A 19761-nucleotide genomic window follows, 5' to 3' on the forward strand; every position below is an offset into this window, starting at 1 on the left:
TTCCAAAGGAGTGCTATTCTATTGTCCATACCTCACATCTGTTTCCCCACTCACCAGCGAATTGGCTGTTTACAAATACCTTTACAGCCTTTAAAACCTCAGTCCCCGAGGGAGCAAGCAATGATCTGGGATCCAAGCTAGTGCACGTCTGTGACCCATGTCAGCCATTCCACTCATGGCTCTGGTTAGTCCCGTGGATCAAGATTATACTCACTAACGTTGAAGGAAAGAAGGGTGGATGGTCTTTAGACAGACAACTAAAACACCAGGCTTAAAGGCGTGAGCCGCCACTGCACTCAGGAGGCAGAGCCAGGCGGATCTCTGTGAGTTCGAGGCCAGCCTGGTCTATAAAATGAGTTCCAGGAAAGGCACAAATTTACACAGAGAAACCCTGTCTCGAAAAACCAAAAAAAAGGAAAAAAAAAAAACAAAAAAACAAAAAAAACACCAGGCTTGCCTGCTCTTCATTCCACAGATACTCAGTGTGGCGGACAGGTTCAGTGTTGAACATACAAGCAGCACACAGATCTTCCCTCGGTAAGCAGGACTCACGTTTTTCCCTCCATCAACCTTTTCCTCTTCTAGCTGCACAGCACTCCTTGCTCTCGCCTCTGGGCTGGCCTGGTTTCTTCTCAGCCAAGCTTCCACCCTATTCTACGACTGAGCTATTGATTATCCCAGGAAATATTTTTTTTTCATTTATTTATGCGTGCACACACACATACACACACCCTGGTGTAAGTGTGGAGGTCAGAGGACAACTAGTGAATATTGGTTCTCTCTTTCTACCATGTGGGTCCCAGGGATTGAACTCAGATCTTCAGGCTTGACAGCAAATGCCTTTACCTGCTGATATATCTTGCCTACATAAGATGTTGTTGTTGTTGTTGTTGTTGTTGTTGTTGTTGTTATTTTAGATACTTCAGAAAGGAAAATATCTAAATGGCCAGTAAAGCTATGAAAAATAGCAGCCAGGCGGTGGTGGCGCACACCTTTAATCCCAGCACCCGGGAGGCAGAGCCAGGCGGATCTCTGTGAGTTCAAGGACAGCCTGGTCTACAGAGTGAGATCCAGGACAGGCACCAAAAGTAGACAGAGAAATCCTGTCTCGAAAAACCAAAAAAAAAAAAAGAGCCCAGAACCAGAAGTAACTGGGGGCAGGGGACAGCTCTCACACCTGCCTATGCCCCATTACGAGAAAAGTATAGTGTCCTGATGAGGACGTAATGGGGGATTGGATTTGGGCAAGGGGTTTTGTTTTTTGAGACACAGTTCTGCTATATCGCCCAAGTTAGCCTTAAATTCAATCCTCCAGCCGGGCGGTGGTGGCACTCACCTTCAATCTCAGCACTCGGGAGGCAGAAGCAGGTGGATCTCTGTGAGTTCAAGGCCAGCCTGGTCTACAGAGTGAGTTCCAGGAAAGGCACCAAAACTACACAGAGAAACCCTGTCTTGAAAAAAAAAAAAGAAAGAAAGAAAAAGAAACTCAATCCTCCTGCCTCAGTTTCCCCTGTGCTGGGATTATTAGCCTGTACTGCCACAATCCTGTACATTGTCTTCAATGTAGTGGTGAATGTCCTTACTGGGAATCCCAGCCGCACCCCCGGTCAACACTGTGAGGTGGACTTTGTGGAGCTCAGGACACAGGGAGAAGAAAGGGGATGACAGAAAGCAGCACACTCACGTGTCACTCAAGGTTACTGCTGGGACAACCGCATCCAAGTGGAGCCTGAGGTCCCAGAAGGATGCTCATTGGAGTCCCCGTCAATGGTGACATTGGTGGATGCACAAGTAGCAAGATGAGTACCCTTTAGGTAGCCAGATAAAGGTCCAGGCTGAATTTGGGTCAGGTGGTACACACCCGTAATCCCAGGCAGAAGATCTCAAGTTCACCGCCACCCTGAGCTACAGAGTGAGTTCCAGGCCAGCCTGAGCTGCAGTGTGAGACCCTGACTCTAAATAAATAACTATTCAAATAAACAAAGTTAAAGTGGGTCAGTGACAGAGTCCTTGCCTGGCATGCACAAGGCCCTATGTTCAGTTTCTAGTACTGACAGATAAAGGGTCAGACTGTCAGTCAAAGGTGATGCCATAAACATGTAGGCGCAGAAATGTGTACCATGGAGGCCTGTGGGCATGGCTCTGTCCGGTAGAGTGAATTACCATAAGACAGAGAGAGAGGAGCAGGAGGAAGAGAGGGGAGGGAGGGGAGGAGAAGAGAGGAGACAAGATGAGAGGAGAGGAGGGGAAGGGGGAGGGGAAAAAGAGAGGAGAGGAGGGGAGGGAGGGGAAAGGGGGAGGGAGGGAAGAGGCGAGGAGAGGAGGAGAGAGGAAAGATGGACAGGAAAGGGGTTAACAGGGTACCCACAGTGTCTGTTGCAGGGAACTGTTGGGGTGCTCCTATAGCCCCCGCCCCATCCTTCATTGAAGAATAAAACACAGGTGACATGGGAATGGAGATGCCCAGCTCCCAGCCTGTAGCGTGGAGCAGCAGGAGATCTCACAGCCTGGTGGTCTGGCTGTGGGGGAGAAGTGGATGATGGGTAGATGGGGAAGGAGAGGGAAAGAATCAGGAGCAGAGCCCAGAGTCCTCTGCTGGCAACGGTAATTGCCGGTGACATTCCCTGAGGGAGACATGTCATTTTGGAAGCCAGTTAAAGGTAATGTGGTGTGTAGCATGGTTTGCCCATCCTAGAGCTTGTCCCCTGATGGGTCCTTGAGTGGTTCTGCAGGGATTCAAGACAAATGATGGGCTGAAAGATGGCCCCTCTGGGGGTAACACAGCACACAGGCTGTGCTCACAGCCTACCCCAGGCGATGGGATTCCAGAAACTGCCTTCAGTCTTGGAGGAACAGGCAAACTGCCCCAGTGCAGGTGGGCTGGCTTTCCGAGGGCGTGGTCACTTCCTGCTGGAGAAGAGCTTTTAATTTAGTATTTTAAAAATTGTTTTGGTTTTTTTTTTTCTTCTTACACAGAGCCTAAAAATAACAACTGGATGCCGAGTGCTTGGGATTCGTGCCAGAAAAACTAAATCAGTCACTGAGGGATTTAACAAAGCCAGAAGTGGTGCTGAATGCCTGCAGTCTCAACACTCAAGGGATGGAGGCAGGAGGATTCCTACCATACTGCAGTGTGGGCAGACTCTAACTACTGCCTCCATGGCCAATGGCCGCCCAGGCTTGGTCTGAGCCTCACAGGGTCCTGTCTGTGTCTTTAGGACACAAACACCCAGATGAGAAACCTTGATATCAGAAGCAAAAATGAAGCCGACTCTCAGACTTGTCCCCATCCTTCGCAACCTCTGATGAAGGTGCTTAATCACATATGACAGGGTCTCCTGTAGCCCAGGCTAGCCCCACATTCAGTATGTAGCCAAAGATGACATTGAACTTTTGGTCCTCCTGCCTCCACCTCCCGAGTGCTGGGATGGAGGACGTGTACCACCTCACCTGGTTTTAGGTGGTGCTGCGGATCAAACCCAAGGCTTTGTGCATGCTGGGCAAACACTGTACCAACTGAGCCATGTCTCCAGCCTTGAACTTTGGGATTTAATGGAATTCAATTATCTTGAAGACCAAACTGAAAAGCGGGGCATGATAGCACACACTTGTAATCCTAGCACTCAGGGTTTGAGGCCATCTCAAAAGAAGAAAGCAGATGGAGGAGGAGGAGGAGGAAGAGGAGGAGGAGGAGGAGGAGGAGGAGGAGGAGGAGGAGGAGGAGGAGGAAAAGAAAGATGGGACATACTGTTTTACACCTGGAGGTAAAGGACCTTTATGGAGGATGTAAGGACAGCCATAGATCTCCCAGAATCCCATGCAAAATCTGGTCAGCCTGCGAGTTCCCAGATTTTTCTAGTCCAATGAACTCTCCGAGTCTCTAAGAGGTCAAACCCTCCTCCACACTCTGCCCAGCCCTGCTATGAGCACAGACACTGTCATTGTTGTCAACTGTACCTTCTCTCACTCACTCCACCTTAGTTCCACGAACAGGTGAGTATACAGCCATATCGGACCTATTCCTTCCAATGCAGGCAAGAATTGTGCCATGGGAAATGCTCATCCCTCCCTCATCCCCTTCCTCCCCTCCCTCATCCCTCTCTCCTCCTCTTCCTCCCCTCCCTCATCCCTTTCCTCCCCTCCCTCATCCCTCTCATCCCCTTCCTCCCCTCCCTCATCCTCTTCTTCCCATCCCTCATCCTTCCCCCATCCTCTTCCTCCTCCCTTCCTCCTCCCTCCTCCTTTCCTCATCCCTCCCTCATCCCCTTCTACCCCTCCCTCACCCCTCTCTCATTCCCTTCTACCCCTCCCTCATCCCTCCCTTATTCCCTTCTACCCCTCCCTCATCCATCCCTCATTTCCTTCCTCCTCTCCCTCCCCTCCCTCATCCCCTTTCTCCCCTCCCTCATCCCTCCCTCATCTCCTTCCTCCCCTCCCTCATCCCTCCCTCATCTCCTTCCTCCCCTCCCTCATCCCCTTCCTCCCCTCCCTCCTCCTCTCCCCTCTTGTCAGCAAGTGTCAATTCCTTATCTCGCATTCGGAAGACACTATGGAGACACCACTAAGAGCACGTCAGAACAATGGTTTGGGGAGCTGCAGCAGGCAGGCAGCCTGCCATTCCTTGCTCCCGGCTGCATTTCCAATGCCCGAGGATGGTTCTTAAAAATCACCTGCAGGATGACAAAGGGGCTTGCTGCAGCCCTAAGTCGGCATTGATCTCCATCTTTGTCCTTGTAATCACAACCATCTATCCTGCCTAAACAGGGGCGTGAAATGGACTTATTACAATAATGGAAAAATACCCTGTCTTCCTGCCGACAGCCCGTGTTTCTGAGGCCTCTTTAAATGTACCCCATCATTCACCCAAACCAGTGTGTCAGTTTCAGGAAAAACCAGCAAGATGGCGGGGGGGGGGGGGGGTTGCTGGCGTGGGGGGGGGGTGAAGGGTGGAAGGTTGCCATGGCAACAAAGGATTTCAGTGATGAGTATCCATGGTGATGGGTGCTGGGTTCTGAGCGGTTTTAAATGCTTTAGTTAAAATATGTAGCAAGCACACAGCTGAGAACTCAGGAGAAGGAGCAGGGCACTGTCTGCTCCTGGATGGGTGTGGCCCTGGGCTGTTCGAAAAGAAAGAAAGGTAGTGTAAGGATGGGTACACTCCCTGCGAGACACTGTTGAGCGAGCGAGCGAGACGCTGGGTCAGCCCGAGCTGGACCGCCTCTAAAGAGTGCTTTAGCCCCTGTGGGTCCCTTTGTATCTCCATGGGGTGACACCTGTGACGGACCCAGTCCATGCCTGCTTCTTTCCCAGCAACCCCCTTCTCAACCACAGCCTTGGAGTCAAAACAGCTCTCTTCAGAAAAAAGAGTCATCCAGCCTGGGCCTTTCTGGAGACCTAAATCAGGTGCTGGAGGTGGCAAAGCTGGGCCATCCATCTCCTTCCACCCCCAGAGTCTCACGGGATAGGAGCTAGAGAGAAATCCATCTAAGAGCAGTATTTTGGAATGCCCACACCCAGGAGAACTTGAATCTTCACAGCTTACTCAGAGTTCGATTACACTCCTTTTACAGCAGAATACTCACTGGGAACAGTGGAGACCAACAAAGCATGGACTTCAATACAGTGGCAAGCCAACAAGTACACGCCAGTAATCCCAGCACTCAGGAGACAAGAGGACCACTGCAGGTTAGAGGCCAGCCCGCTCTACATAGGCCGGCTCCAAAAACCAAATCAATAAATAGATCAACTGCAGAGGCTCGGGGAACCGGGCTCCCTCGACATCATTCAGCTACTTCGTTCTCAGATAGGACTACCTGATTCCAGCCACCACATCCGAGCTCCGGCGAGTAGGACAAATGACGTAAAAGCAAGGGTCCAACAGCTGCCTTTTAGAGAAAAGTCTCTGAAAGGCCCAACAAGTCCCAACTGCATCATCTAAGATGGGGTCACCTACCCTCAAAGGAGATTAAGGTCATAGTCTTCCTCCAGGGGGCGCGAATTGGCCTATCAAATTTGGGAGTCCAAGAAATCATGGCGGAGTCAACACTGGGGCCAACCAGCACTCTCAACTACATGCTCTCCGGTGAGAGCCAGACTCCATTTGGATGCCTCTTTTTTCCTCTCCTCCTCCTCCTTCTCATCATCATCATCATCCTTCTTGCTGCCCTCCAGGAACCCCTGAAGCAGCATGTTGGGAGAGACTCGCTTTCCCCGTGCTCTGAAGATGGCAGTGACCACTGGATCCTGTTGAGCCCCCAAGTGTCGCTCTTGGGAAAATCTTGGAGTTCGGCCACCGTAGGAGGCAAAGTCATCTTCTGCAGAAGGCCCAACGTAAATGCTGACTCCTACCAGCCTGTGTGAGCTGCTAGTCATTTTTTTTTTTAATTGTTGTGACAAAATTCCCCAAAAAGCAAATTTAAAGGGGAGCCATTTATTTTGACTCACAGTCTGAGAGGGAAGGATCCATCGGAGCAGAAAAGGCAGAGTTCACCAAAGCAGCCAGAGTGGGAGGCAAAGGCTCCTCCTATCTCACTGGGCCAGAAAACAGCTCAACATGTGAGCCTGGGGGAATATTTCACACTCAAATTAGAAGTGGGTCTTAACCGCCATCAGGCAAGGGAAGGCAAGTGTCCTCACTCTCCATCAGGAGTGAGGCCCCGAGCCTTTGAGACAGCGGTACACTGAGCAGTACAGTCACCAGGGGAAACCCACCCCTCTCCATCCACTGCCAATCCGAAGGGCGAGCCAGACCTTGCAAGTCTCAGGACGGCGCTACTGGGTGCTGCTGGATGTTCTCCTAGCAAAGAGAGAGAGCTTGAGCTTTAGGCATACCTAGACACCCAAGCACGTTAACTGTGCTTGAGAGCACATGCTGGCTCTCATTCCACACGGGAGAGGGTCTGGTTCCTGTGATAAAAAAACACTCTGACCAAAGTCAGCTTGGTCACAGTCATATTGTCACAACCCATCATTGAAGAAATCAGGGCAGGAACTCACAGCCAAGGAAGCACAGAGAGAGGCTATGAAAAATGACTGCCTGGTGCTTCACTCTTCTGGCTTACTCAGCTTTCTTATACGGCTCAGGACCCCTGCCTAGGAACAGCACCGCCCACAGTGGGCCGGGCCCTCCATCAATTCGCAATCGAGATAATGCCTCACCGACAAGGCCATAGGTCGGTCTGTTCTGGGCAATCCCGCAGGGGAGACTCCCTCCTCAGGTTACTTACTGTAGGTTGTGTCGAGGTGACAGGTGACCATGCTAACTGGGACAATGTCTTAGCCCCCCCCCCTCCCTCCCCCAGTCACCCAGCTCGAGGTTCCTAATGCTTGTTCCCTTTGGTTTAATTTTTACTTGCTTTCTAGTTTGGTGAGCAATTGGAATTTTCCATTTATGTTTGTGATATGTTTTCCTTTTACCACACGATGTCTTGGGCTGCGTGTGGGTGCTGGAGGTCAGGGGACTACTTTCAGGGGTCGGTTCTCTCCTTCCACCAGGCGGGTTCCAGGCATCGAACTCAGGTCATCAGGCTTGACCGCAAGCACCTTTACCTACTAGGCCCTCTCACCAGCCCCAGTGTCTTTACATTTTCAGAAGTAAATTTATCTTCAAAGGGAAATAACATTAGGCCAGCTGTAGCAAAGCAGTGTGTAGACGCTGTGTTCAAACAGCTTGTTCAAATGATCAAATGTGTGGTTTAATGGAAAATACAACTGCTGAGACCCAGAGAGGGATGGGTTCTAATCTGAGTTCTGCCACTGCCTTACTGTGTGGTCTTAGACCCGTTCCTTCACCTCTCTGGGCATTCACTCTCATACCCATAAGATGGGGAGGGTGGGTAAGTTAGATGGTTTCAGAGATCTCTAAAGGATAGAACTCCAAAGGTTTAAGGAGAACACCAAATATAACTTGGAGACCCTAGCTATCACTTTTTTTTTTTTTTTTGAGACAGGCTGTCATGTAGCCCAGGCTGGCTCCAAACTTGTTACGTAACTGAGGCTATCCTTGAGTCCTGGGATGACAGGCATGCAGCTGGCTAGCTACCATTCTTCTGTGAGGGCAGCCCCAGCAGCGGCTAGCTCCACTGAGCATCTGGGCGTACACAAGCGGCCAGCTCAGCTTAGTGGCTGAGAGTAGGCTGCATTCAGCACATCATAAAGATGTTCTAAACCAGGCAGAATCATCTCTCAAACTCGCAAAATTAGACTCAATTATTTCTAAAACAATGCCTCCCTTACTTTGCAAATGAGCACAGCAGAACGCTAAGCAGGGTCCTATTTTGGATGCTCAGTATGTAGCCTTTTCAATCAAGATTCTAAGGCGCTCTCTCTCTCTCTCTCTCTCTCTCTCTCTCTCTCTCTCTCTCTCTCTCTCTCACACACACACATACACACACACACACACACACACACACACCATCACCACCACCACCACCACCACCACCCTCCTGGCTGGTTATTAATAAGCCTGCCATTTCCTGGGTTTAAATTAGCCCCAAACATCAAACCCAGGGCACAGAGCAACTGCTGGCTTTTTGCTCTGTAGGAGTTATTTGTCTGATTCTATCCCACACCAGAGACCCGTTTCCCATTTTCTCAAGAAACGTGGGCCAATCCTCCCTGGCACTCTGGAGTTTAGCTGACATGAGATCACTGTCTCTCTCACCTGAGTTCCCTCGCTTACCAAGAAACACACATTTTAAAACCACAAGAGGGACTTGGAGAGATGGCTCAGCGGTTAAGAGCACAGACTGCTCTTGTATAAGACCTCAGTTTGGCTCCCAGCACTCATGTTGGGGGCTCACAGTCACCTGTAACTCCAACTCCAGGAGATCCAATGCCCTCTTCTGGCCTTCAAAGACACATGGACTTGTATACACATACACATACATACATAGACACACATAATTAAAAATAAGACAAATCCTTAAAAGAAAAAAAAAAAAACAATTGGATGGTGGTGCACACCTTTAAACCCAGCAGTTGGGAGGCAGAGGCAAGTGGATCTCTGTGGGTTCAAGGCCAGCCTGGTCTACAGAGGAAGTTCCAGGACAGCCAGGACTACACAGAGAAACCCTGTCTCAAAAAGACTTAAAAAGAAAAAGAAAAAGAAAGAAAGAAAGAAAAAGAAAAAAGAAAAAAAGAAAGAAAAAACAAAAAATTACAAGCCATGTGTGGTGGTGTACACCTTAATCCTAGCACTTGGAAGGCAGAAACAGGCAGATCTCTATGAGTTCAAAGCCAGCCTGATCTACACAGTGAGCTCCAGGCCAGCCAGGGCTATAAAGTGAGACCCTAGCTCAAATTTAATTAATTTCTTTAAAAAATCTACAAGAAGGCTGAAGATGTGGTTAGAAGGTTTGGTGATGCACACCTATAATCCCAGCATGGGGGAGGGGAGAACACAGGAGGATCAGGAGTTCAAGACCAGACTCTGCCACAGAGTGAATTCCAGGGTAGTCTAGGCCACATGAGACCCAGCCTCAAAAATTCAAAACTAAAACGGGGGGGGGGGGGGACGGGATGGGACACAAGAGCATACCCATGAGACTGGCAATAGCAAGTACTGACACTATTGAAGAATTCTGTAAGACAAGAGGTCCAACTAGGAAGGTGTGTCAGTATGTGTCAGGCAGAATGATGCTCAGAGGCTCCCATTTGGTGAGTCTGGCCATGCCAGGCACCAACTGCTCCTTGTTCGAGGGTACCACAGAGCCCGTGAGGTCGGATGCCTTGCGGAGGGGCGCTGATGTCCCAGTCAAGAAGGATTGGCCATAGGTGAATTAAGCTAATGGCATGAGTTAGCAAACGTTGTTAGGGAGAGAAATTTTTTTAAAAAAGAGGGAATCGGGGTGGCCAAAAGGGTTATGATTTTAAAAGCCATACTCAACAGGTAGCAAACAGTACGTCTGCTGAACCTGACAGGAAATAAGCCTGTGAGGTATTTGAATAAGGGTATTCTAGGCAGAAGGACAGGCTGAGCAAAGGCCCTGAGGTTGGGACATGCCTGGTCTGATTAAGGACAGTAAGAAGGCTCATGACTGAAGCATATCAAGGGACACACAGAGGGGGTGAGGACCAACAATGGACAAGGGGCTTGTCACCCAAGGGAGGACAGGAGTCACAGAATTCTAAGCTAAAGGACCCAGCATCCCTCGGGGCTGCTAGACTGAGAAGACCATAGAGTGGACAGCAGTGAGAATAGAGTGGACTGCAGTGAGGGTAGAATGAACGGAGGTGAGGATAGAGTGGACGGAGGTGAGGATAGAGTGGATGGAGGTGAGGATAGAGTGGACGGAGGTGAGGATAGAGTGGACGGAGGTGAGGACAGAATGGACGGAGGTGAGGATAGAGTGGACGGAGGTGAGGATAGAGTGGACGGAGGTGAGGATAGAGTGGACGGAGGTGAGGATAGAGTGGACGGAGGTGAGGATAGAGTGGTTGGAGGTGAGGATAGAGTGGACGGAGGTGAGGATAGAGTGGATGGAGGTGAGGATAGAGTGGACGGAGTTGAGGATAGAGTGGACGGAGGTGAGGATAGAGTGGTTGGAGGTGAGGGTAGAATGGACGGAGGTGAGGACAGACTGGACGGAGGTGAGGATAGAGTGGACGGAGGTGAGGATAGAGTGGACGGAGTTGAGGATAGAGTGGACGGAGTTGAGGATAGAGTGGATGGAGGTGAGGATAAAGTGGATGGAGTTGAAGATAAAGTGGACGGAGGTGAGGATAGAGTGGACGGAGGTGGGGATAGAGTGGACGGAGTTGAGGATAGAGTGGACGGAGTTGAGGATAGAGTGGATGGAGGTGAGGATAAAGTGGATGGAGTTGAAGATAAAGTGGACGGAGGTGAGGATAGAGTGGACGGAGGTGAGGATAGAGTGGACGGAGGTGAGGATAGAGTGGTTGGAGGTGAGGATAGAGTGGACGGAGGTGAGGATAGAGTGGACAGAGGTGAGGATAGAGTGGTTGGAGGTGAGGATAGAGTGGACGGAGGTGAGGATAGAGTGAACGGAGGTGAGGATAGAGTGGATGGAGTTGAAGATAGAGTGGACGGAGGTGAGGATAGAGTGGACAGAGGTGAGGATAGAGTGGTTGGAGGTGAGGGTAGAGTGGACGGAGGTGAGGACAGAATGGACGGAGGTGAGGATAGAGTGGACAGCAGTAAGAAGGACATGATCAGAGAAGAGACTACTGCAATCATCTCAGCACTGGTGGAGGTGGCTGGGCAGCTGGCACAGTTCTTGATAGTCAGAAGTAGAACCAACAGAACTAGTCGAATCCAGATAGGATTGAGTTCAAATCCTAGCACATTCCAGATCTTGGGTGCATCACAGACCCTCCCTGAGACTTTGTTTCCCTTGGGACTAGTGTGTGTCAAAGCTTTCTTCAATCTACTGTGTCGAAGTTAGAGTCCCATCTCCTGTGGCTTCACAGAGCTAAGGAGAAATCCTTCTGATCAGAGATGGACTCTGAAGAGTTGATGAGACCAGGGCCATGGAAGCAGGGTGGGTCACAGCCCATGACCATCCTCAATTCAACTTTGGCCTTCCTCCTGATATCCAGCCTCAGCCTTTCTCTTTGCTTCTCCGTTTCCTCACCCTCCTCTATTAACTGCACCCTCTGGTTCTCCCTTGAAAAGGCTCAGACTGCCCCTGGGCCTTTGCATATACCAATCCTGTGAAATAGGTAGGTAGGTAGGTGGGTGGGTGGGTGGGTGGGTGGGTGGACGAACGGACGGACAGACGGACAGACAGACAGACGGACGGACGGACAGACAGACAGACAGACAGACAGACAGATAGATAGATAGATACAAAGAAAGATACAAAGAGATAGATAGATAGATAGATAGATAGATAGATAGATAGATAGATAATTATGTGTTGCCTAGTCCAACGAGATTTTGTGGCATAGGTGTATCTTCCACGGCATCCTGGGACACAGGAGGTTGAGGTGGACACTTTGCTTCCCAACAGCGCTTTCCACACCTAGACCCAACTCAGTCCTGTCCATTCCTCCCCGCCACCCCCAGTGAGCCAGAGCAAACACTAATCAGATCCACCAAGTCACATTAAAAGAGTGACCGTGTGGAAGCTGAGAGCCGGCTCAGTCAGTAAAGCCTTGCATGAAAGATGCGGACCTGAGTTCAGCCTCCCGCACCCAGGTAGAAAGTTGGGTGTGGCAACGTGTACCAGGAACCCTGGTAATGGTGAGGTGGATACACGAGGATCCCTGAGGCTGGGTAGCCAGCCGATCTATCTAAATTGGAGAGCTCGGGTTTTGGTGAGAGGCTCTCTCAAAAACTAAGAGAGAGATGAGGAACGCACATGACATGGACCTTTGACCTCCCTCCACACATATGTGAGTGTGTACACGCACACACACACTAGTTTTTGTTGTTGTTGTTTTGACTTGAAACAGGATCTCATATAGTCCAGGCTAGCCTTGAACTCACGCTATAGCTTGGGATGACCTTGAACTTGCCTCCACTTCCTGAGTGCTAGGATTGCAGGTATACCCCACCATACTCAGAAAAAAAAAAAAAGTTTTCCTTGTTTTATTATTTTATTAATTTTGCCTGTGTGCGTGTGCATGTGCGTGTGCATGTGCGTGCGTGCGTGCGTGCGTGTGTGTGTGTGTGTGTGTGTGTGTGTGTCATGTGAAAGTCAGAGGACAACTTTCAGGTCAATGCTCTCCCACCACCATGTGGGGATCAAACTCAGGTCATCGGGTTTGGCTGCAAGCACCTTTACCTCCTGAACCATCTGGCAGGGCCATAGAACCATTTTCAAAAACAAGTTTTTGTTAGAAATGCTGGGAGCCCCCACTTGATTCTTTCTGTCTCTCGTAAATGTTTTCTGCCCCATCCTCTTAGCTCTTACTGGATGGATAAATGGATGATTAATAATCTGGAGAGAAAGCTGGAGCCGTTGGCACCACTTACATGCCAGCTGCTATTATACAAAATTGTTATTCAGATGATGGAAACATTGTCCTCTCGGTGGGGTGAACTTGCTCCAAAGGGAGGGGGGGGGGAAACCATGGAGGAGGAAGAGGACCTCAAAAACACAGGCAGAGGGTTCTAAAGCCCAGGAGCAGGCAGGGAGGCCCCTTCCTACCTGAAGTTCCTGCAGCAGCATCCTGTCACTCAGAATGTGCACAGCTGAGCCCTGGGGAAGCGGAAACAGGAGAATTCCAGGGGCTGCTAAGCCAGCCAGCCTAGACTACTGGGCAAGCTCCAGGCCTGTGAGAGATCCTGTCTCAAAAACCAAGGTGGATGGCTCCTGGGGAATGACATCTGATGCGCGCGCGCACACACACACACACACACACACACACACACACACACACACAATTTTTAATAAAAATGCCAGGCTGGGGGGATGGAACCAGTAGAGTTGTTGCTGGCCCAAAGTGAGCCACTTAGCTCTCTTTTCTCGGGGTCTGGATTCCTCACCTGGAAAAAGAAGTGAATTTGGGCATGGTGGTACAAGCCTGTCACCCAGCACTGGAGAAACTGGGGCAGGACAACAAGACTGGCCTGGGCTATATAGTGAGAACCCATCTCAAAAGGAGGAGGAGGAGGAGGAGGAGGAGGAGGAGGAGGAGGAGGAGGAGGAGGAGGAGGAGAGAAGGGGGAGGAAAGAGAGGAAGCAGATGGCAAGAGGAAGGGGAATGGGGAACCTTCAACGGAGTGGGGAGAAGGGGGAGAGGAGGGCAGAGGAGAAGGGAAGGGAAGGAGGAGGGGGAGAGACCCACGCTACATGAGCAATTCATGCCTGGTACCATAGTGGATTTTTTTTAAATTTCACTTCATGTGTTTGAGAGTTTTACCTGCATGTATATGTGTGCACCACGTGTACACAGTGCCCAAGGAGGCCAGAAGGGAAGGATCATTGTATTCCCTGGACCTGGAGTTATAGACATGTGGGTGCTGGGAATCAAACCCTGGCCCTCTGGATGAGCAGCAAATGCTCTTCAAGCTGAGCCACCTCTCCAGACCCCGTGTCCTGTACTGTAAACCTGGTCAAAAGCTCATGGCCAGTGGGGGAGGGGCATCATCACTACCAGGACAATAACATCCACGTCCATCTGCGGGTGGGATGTATTACAAGGACATAGTGTTACCAAAATGGAGGGCACATTCTACCCTCCAGGGTACAACCACGAACATGTAGTCAAGGACTTAGAGCCAATGTCTGCCCATGCTCTCCCAATGCTCACACAAAGAGCTTTGTGCCAATGGTTGCCCCATGCTCCCCCAATGCTCGGGCTACAGAAGCTGGAGGTGGGGATGCAGCCACACACCAAGACCTGCCACACACTTCAATGTGACGGAAGCAACAGGGGAAGCTCCATGAATGAAGACACACATGACTTTCTTCGAGCCTAGAAACCTGTCAAGACTCGGGCATCTGTAGCTCCGGAGAAGACTCTAATTTCAGCATATTCCCGTTCTCCGTTGCCTTCCCTTCCCATGGTTACAGGGATCTGGCAGGTGCTTTGGGGTTCCACAAGCTGGGGCGATGGGAGTGATAATCTAAGAATATCTGAAGCTGCTTCCCAGACGTCTGTGATGCTGTTTGCCTTGGTTAGTTTTTTTTTTTTTTAGATCGTGTCTTTGGATCCCCATCTGCTCTAAAGCCTGGACACTTGCTGAGCCGATGATACCAAGTAGGCTTCAGACCCGAGGGCCAGCAAGATGGCTCCGAAGGTAAAGGAGCTTGCCACCAAGTCTGATGAACTGAGTTTGATCCCTGAGATTCACGTGATGGGAGAGAACAGAGTCCCTCCGATCATCCTCTGGCCTCCATGTACATGTGCTGGCACACATGCACTCTCCCCCACACAGATGATGCACAAATGAATAAACGTAAAATATAAAATAAGGGTCTGAGAGATGGCTCATAGTTTGAGAGCACTGGCTCTTCTTGCAGAAGACGGGAGTTCGATTCTCAGAACCTGCATGATGACCCTCAAAAGCCTGTAACTCCGGCTCCAGGGGCTCTGACGCCCCCTTCTGTCCTCCACAGGCACTGCAGACATGTGGCAGACTCACACGGACACATAAAGGAAAATTTTAAAAAATAAAGTAAGCTGGGCATGGTGGTGCAGGCCTTTAACCCCAGCACTCAGGAGGCAGAGGCAGGCAGAGTTGGAGAACAGTCTGGTTTACATAGTGAGAACCCTCTCAAAAGATTAATTTTGATTGGGTAAAATAAGAACTCAAAGGAAAAAAAAAAAAAAAAAAAACCTGGCGGTGGTGGTGCACGCCTTTAATCCCAGCACTTGGGACGCAGAGCCAGGTGGATCTCTGTGAGTTCGAGGCCAGCCTGGTCTACAGAGCGAGATCCAGGACAGGCTCCAAAACTACACAGAAAAACCCTGTCTCGAAAAACAAACAAACAAAAACAAAAAAACAAAACAAAAACAAACCTCAGACCCTCGCCTCCAGAGGAACGGACATAGGCTTGGACGTGATCTTGAACATTTACCTCCACAGAGAAATCTGCTTGTACAGCTATTCTCAAACCACAGGAGGACAGATGGGTGTCCTGGTGACCTTGAGAAGCTGCACATTTCGGACTGCAGCTCGGTGGTTAAGAGTGCTTGCATAACCTGCCCAAGGTTCCAGGTTCTACCTTCAGCACTGCAAAGGGAAGTGTTAAAAGAACCAGCTGTGCTGGCCCATGCCTGTAACCCCAGAATTTGGGGAGTGGAGGCAGAAGGATCAGGAATTCAAGATCATCCTACTTAGTGGGTTTGAGGCCAGCCTGGGCTACATGAGAACCTAGTCCAAAATGTTAGAAAGAAGAGAAGGCGGGATAGATGGAAGCACAGGGCGGGGGTGGGGGAGTGGGGCAGGAGCAGGCTGGCAGGCAGATAGATCTGATGCACAAGTGAGCTCTGAGACTGCATTGCCAACAGTCCAGAAGAGCGACCATTCTTTAGATGGGAGGGTCCTGTGAGCCTCCACCCAAGAGCATCCTCTGCCTGGCTCTGCTTTGGGAAGCTGAGCCCTGTGGATCACGGCGGACTGTGGCCCCTGCAGATCCCAAGCCCTTACAGCTGCTGGGCCTGCGCCACTTGGCTCTCTTGACTTGCCAGTGGGTTAAGACAATGCAGTTAGAGTTGGAGACGGGGAAGGAATCAGCAGGCATTTCTTCCTCGCTTTCCTGCTACCCCCTTCTAAATCCGAAGCTCCAGGCAGGGTCTCTCCCTGGCCCAGGAACCACCCACTCCAACCAGAATCTACATTTGTTTATTCACGGCTTCACTGTGCCTCTCAAAAGCAGGAATGTCTAACCTATCTCGAGATTGAATCTTGGCTAAGGAGTAGAGGATTTGAACCCCAAACGAATTCTTTTCAGTGTAATTATTATATATTTCAGTATAAAGCTGGTCCTGCTATCGTGGCTCATACCTTCAATCCCAGGCAGAGGCAGGTGAATCTCTGTAAGTTCAAGGCCAGCCTGGTCTACAGATCGAGTTCCAAAACAGCCAGGGTCACATTCTGAGACCGTTTAAAAGCAAAGCATATTCTACGCAGGGAATATTAGACTCATTTGTCTGTGAGCTGAAAACAGGCTTCACAGTACAGAGCTGCCTCCTTGTAACCTTTGATTTGCTTTGTTTTAGAGTCTGAATGTAGTCCAGGCTGGCCTTGGACTCAATACATAGCAACTCCCATCTGCCTCCACCTCCCAGGATTACAGGCACGTGCTACCACACCCAGTTTGCTTTCAACTCTTACTTCAATAGCTATATTCAATTGAAAAGAAATAATATAACTTTACATATGCCTGGGGTTAGAGTGACATTTCAATCCGGTATACATTGTGTGATCAGATTGGGATATGTAGCATATCCATCACATCGAACAGTTATTATTTCTTCGTGTTTGGGAGCACTCAAAATCCCCTCAATTAGCCATTCTGAAATACACAATTAATTGCTGTCAACCATAATCATCCTCCTGTGCTACAGAACATTAGGCTCCATTGATCCCATCAAACTGCACCCCTGAGCTCATCCATCATTCTTTCCCCATCCTCCCCAGTAGCCACACTTCCGATCACCGCAGTATCGGGCCTCACGTGACAGGAATAACAAGCTTTGGTACCTGGACTACTGTGATGGCTGATCTCGGTTGTCAGTTCGACATAACTAAGAGGAGGGAACCTCCGCTGAGGAATTGCCTCTATCAGACTGGACTGTGGGCAGACTGGAGATAGGAGAGCTCAGTCCACTGTGGGTGGTACCATCCCTAGGCAAGTGGGGCCTGGGCTGTATTTAAGAGAGAGAGAGAGAGAGAGAGAGGGAGGGAGGGAGGGAGGGAGGGAGGGAGGGAGGGAGAGAGAGAGAGAGAGAGGAGAGAGGAGGGAGGGAGGGAGAGAGGGAAGAAAAGAGAAAGAAAGAAAAAGAAAGAAGGAAGGAAAGAAGGAAGGAAGGAAGGAAGGAAGGAAGGAAGGAAGGAAGGAAGGAAGGAAGGAAGAAAAGCTAGCTAAGCAAGTCAGTAAACAGTTTCTGTTTCAAGATCCTTGAGTTCCTGCCTTGGTTTTCCCTTGATGATGGAAACTGCCGAATAAACCCTTTCCTCTCCGAGCTGTTTTTAGTCACAGCAACAGAAAAGCAAATGAGAATAACTATCATCACCACTGAGTCCGTAGACTTCTAGCTCATTGTTGTGCAAATTCACTTTGGAATCCGAACTAGTTGGGGGTCGGGATTGCGTCTGAAATCAAAGCTCTCAAGACCAAGGTGTCCCCTTTCACCCCCTCGGGAGTATGAAGGGACACAAAGCAGATGTGAGATGGGACCACACATGGAGGGTAGGTTCTTGGGCCAGGAAATTCTCTGTGGAAAGGCGACCTACCTAATCCAAGAGCCCTGGATTCCTCGCTGTAGAATTTGGTCCTCCAAGAGAAACAGCCACTCACCATCTTCACCCGATCAGCTGCGCGCGCTTGGAAGTCCATCACGTGGAGCTTGTGGACAGCTAACACTCCCTCTCAGGGAAGGTGTGAGGGGGGGCCTTCATTCTTCCTTGTGCGTGCAGTTCCTCCCTATCTAGAGATGGCCTCTGCAGCCGCTAGAGTATTAAAGGTTGAGGAGCTTAATTGAACGGGGCTCCATCTACGCAGCTATCAAGAGCTATCATCCATGCTGCAGGTAGACTTCACAGCGTGGCTGCTTTAGAATCACACGACCACATTGCCAATCACCCTTCACCCACGCCCTGTAAGGCACCCAATAAATCCATTGGTTGCCCAGAGTGAACTCTGATGAAACTGTACTCTGGTTTGTCATTGGGACCTGATGAAGAAGGGCCAGGTGTTGCTTATGTCTCCACAGGGAAGGAACTGCATTTCATCTGCTCATCGTGGAGGGGCACAGCACTGGTGGGCTCTTTCGTGGCCTCACGACATCACCACCGCCCACAGCTCAGGATCTCAGGAGGATGTGAACTACGGTGTAGAGAGGCCAGCAGTGAGTGCATCGAGCCTGTCTTCCAACTCCTCTTCTCTTTAACCAATGTGCTCTCGGCCCTGCCAGGCACCTGCAGAGGAACATCCCACTAGCTGCTGCTAACCTGTGCCAGGGGTGCTGCTCTTCCTAGCCGGCAGGCATCATGTCATGTGGTGTGGTTATTGTTCACCTGTCTGGCATGGCTCAGAGCCTGGCATTTAAAAGGCAATCTGTGTTTTCTGGAGAGCCCAGTGGATCCAATCATCTTCATGGCATGCCTGGGCTGGACCCTAAGGGCTATGGCATTTTACAGTGTAGGTAACCAAATGCCTTCCCTTCCCAAGAGAGGACAAGCAAGTACCTGCTTGGGTGTTTATGAAATGATTTCCTCCTGCCCAGCACATGCTGTGGTTAGAGGAACATGGCCTAGAGCTAGAGGTCATGGCTCGGCAGTAGAAAGCCTGTCCAGAATCCCCCAGTGAGGGGTTGGGGTGGGCTCAAGAGCTAACATAGGTGAGGCCCCAGGCTCCCCCTACAGTTAGAAAATAAAGACAGCACCCTTGCTTGGACATGGCTTGTACAGGGAGCACCGATGTCTCCACAGCACAGGGCTGCCCCTGATGTACACACCTGAACACCACTCATGCAACCGTTTCCCAGCATTCCCACAGTGGTCACACAGAGTCAGGGACCTTTATTTACTCTCAAGTCCTTCCAGCCAGAATTCCTGCCTCTCCCTGGCAGCCACAAGGGGCAGGCCAGCAGTGAGACCCTGGAGTGACAAGCCCTTTACACTCTGCCCTGCAGAGGCCTTCCAGCAGGACCTGCTGCCTGAGGCACTTGGTGTGAGCAGCAGACTGAGCCAACATTCCCCTTCCTCATCATCCTGCTCCCCCCTCCCCCCCCCCACATGACGGCCAAGCGAATGACAAACATCGTAATACAAGAAAATGGTTTTATTCTACTATTCAGTTCCAGACAGCTCACAAATACACTGCCTCTGACGATCCACGGAGTATACGTGGCTATACTCTGATGACGTCAGCTAAGAAAACAGCTGACACTCACGACACAGGAGGGGAGGTGACGACCTCTGAGGTTTCCCTACACAAACTATTCTGTTAATGTCACTTACAAAATCGCAGACTGCATGTGTGTGGGCAGAAAGGCAGCTGAGTGCATCTCCTGACACTAAAGTGTAATAAACAGCAGCAAACAGCCAACATTTACATGATTCACACCAAAATGATGACACCCAAAAACATGTTCCTTTTAAAGGACAGATTTATCAATAAA

General features: G+C 50.2%; 1 long non-coding RNA gene across 1 annotated transcript; it reads left to right on the forward strand.

Moving 5' to 3' along the window:
* The first annotated feature begins 5796 nt into the window (after nucleotides 1-5796).
* On the forward strand, nucleotides 5797-19034 carry LOC131898347 (uncharacterized). Its single transcript, XR_009375905.1, has 3 exons — nucleotides 5797-6082; nucleotides 6172-6356; nucleotides 18352-19034. It is a non-coding gene; the product is annotated as an uncharacterized LOC131898347 (long non-coding RNA).
* Nucleotides 19035-19761: the final 727 nt, after the last annotated feature.

Source organism: Peromyscus eremicus, chromosome 23 (assembly GCF_949786415.1).
Source record: "Peromyscus eremicus chromosome 23, PerEre_H2_v1, whole genome shotgun sequence".
Classification (NCBI taxonomy): Eukaryota; Metazoa; Chordata; class Mammalia; order Rodentia; family Cricetidae; genus Peromyscus; species Peromyscus eremicus.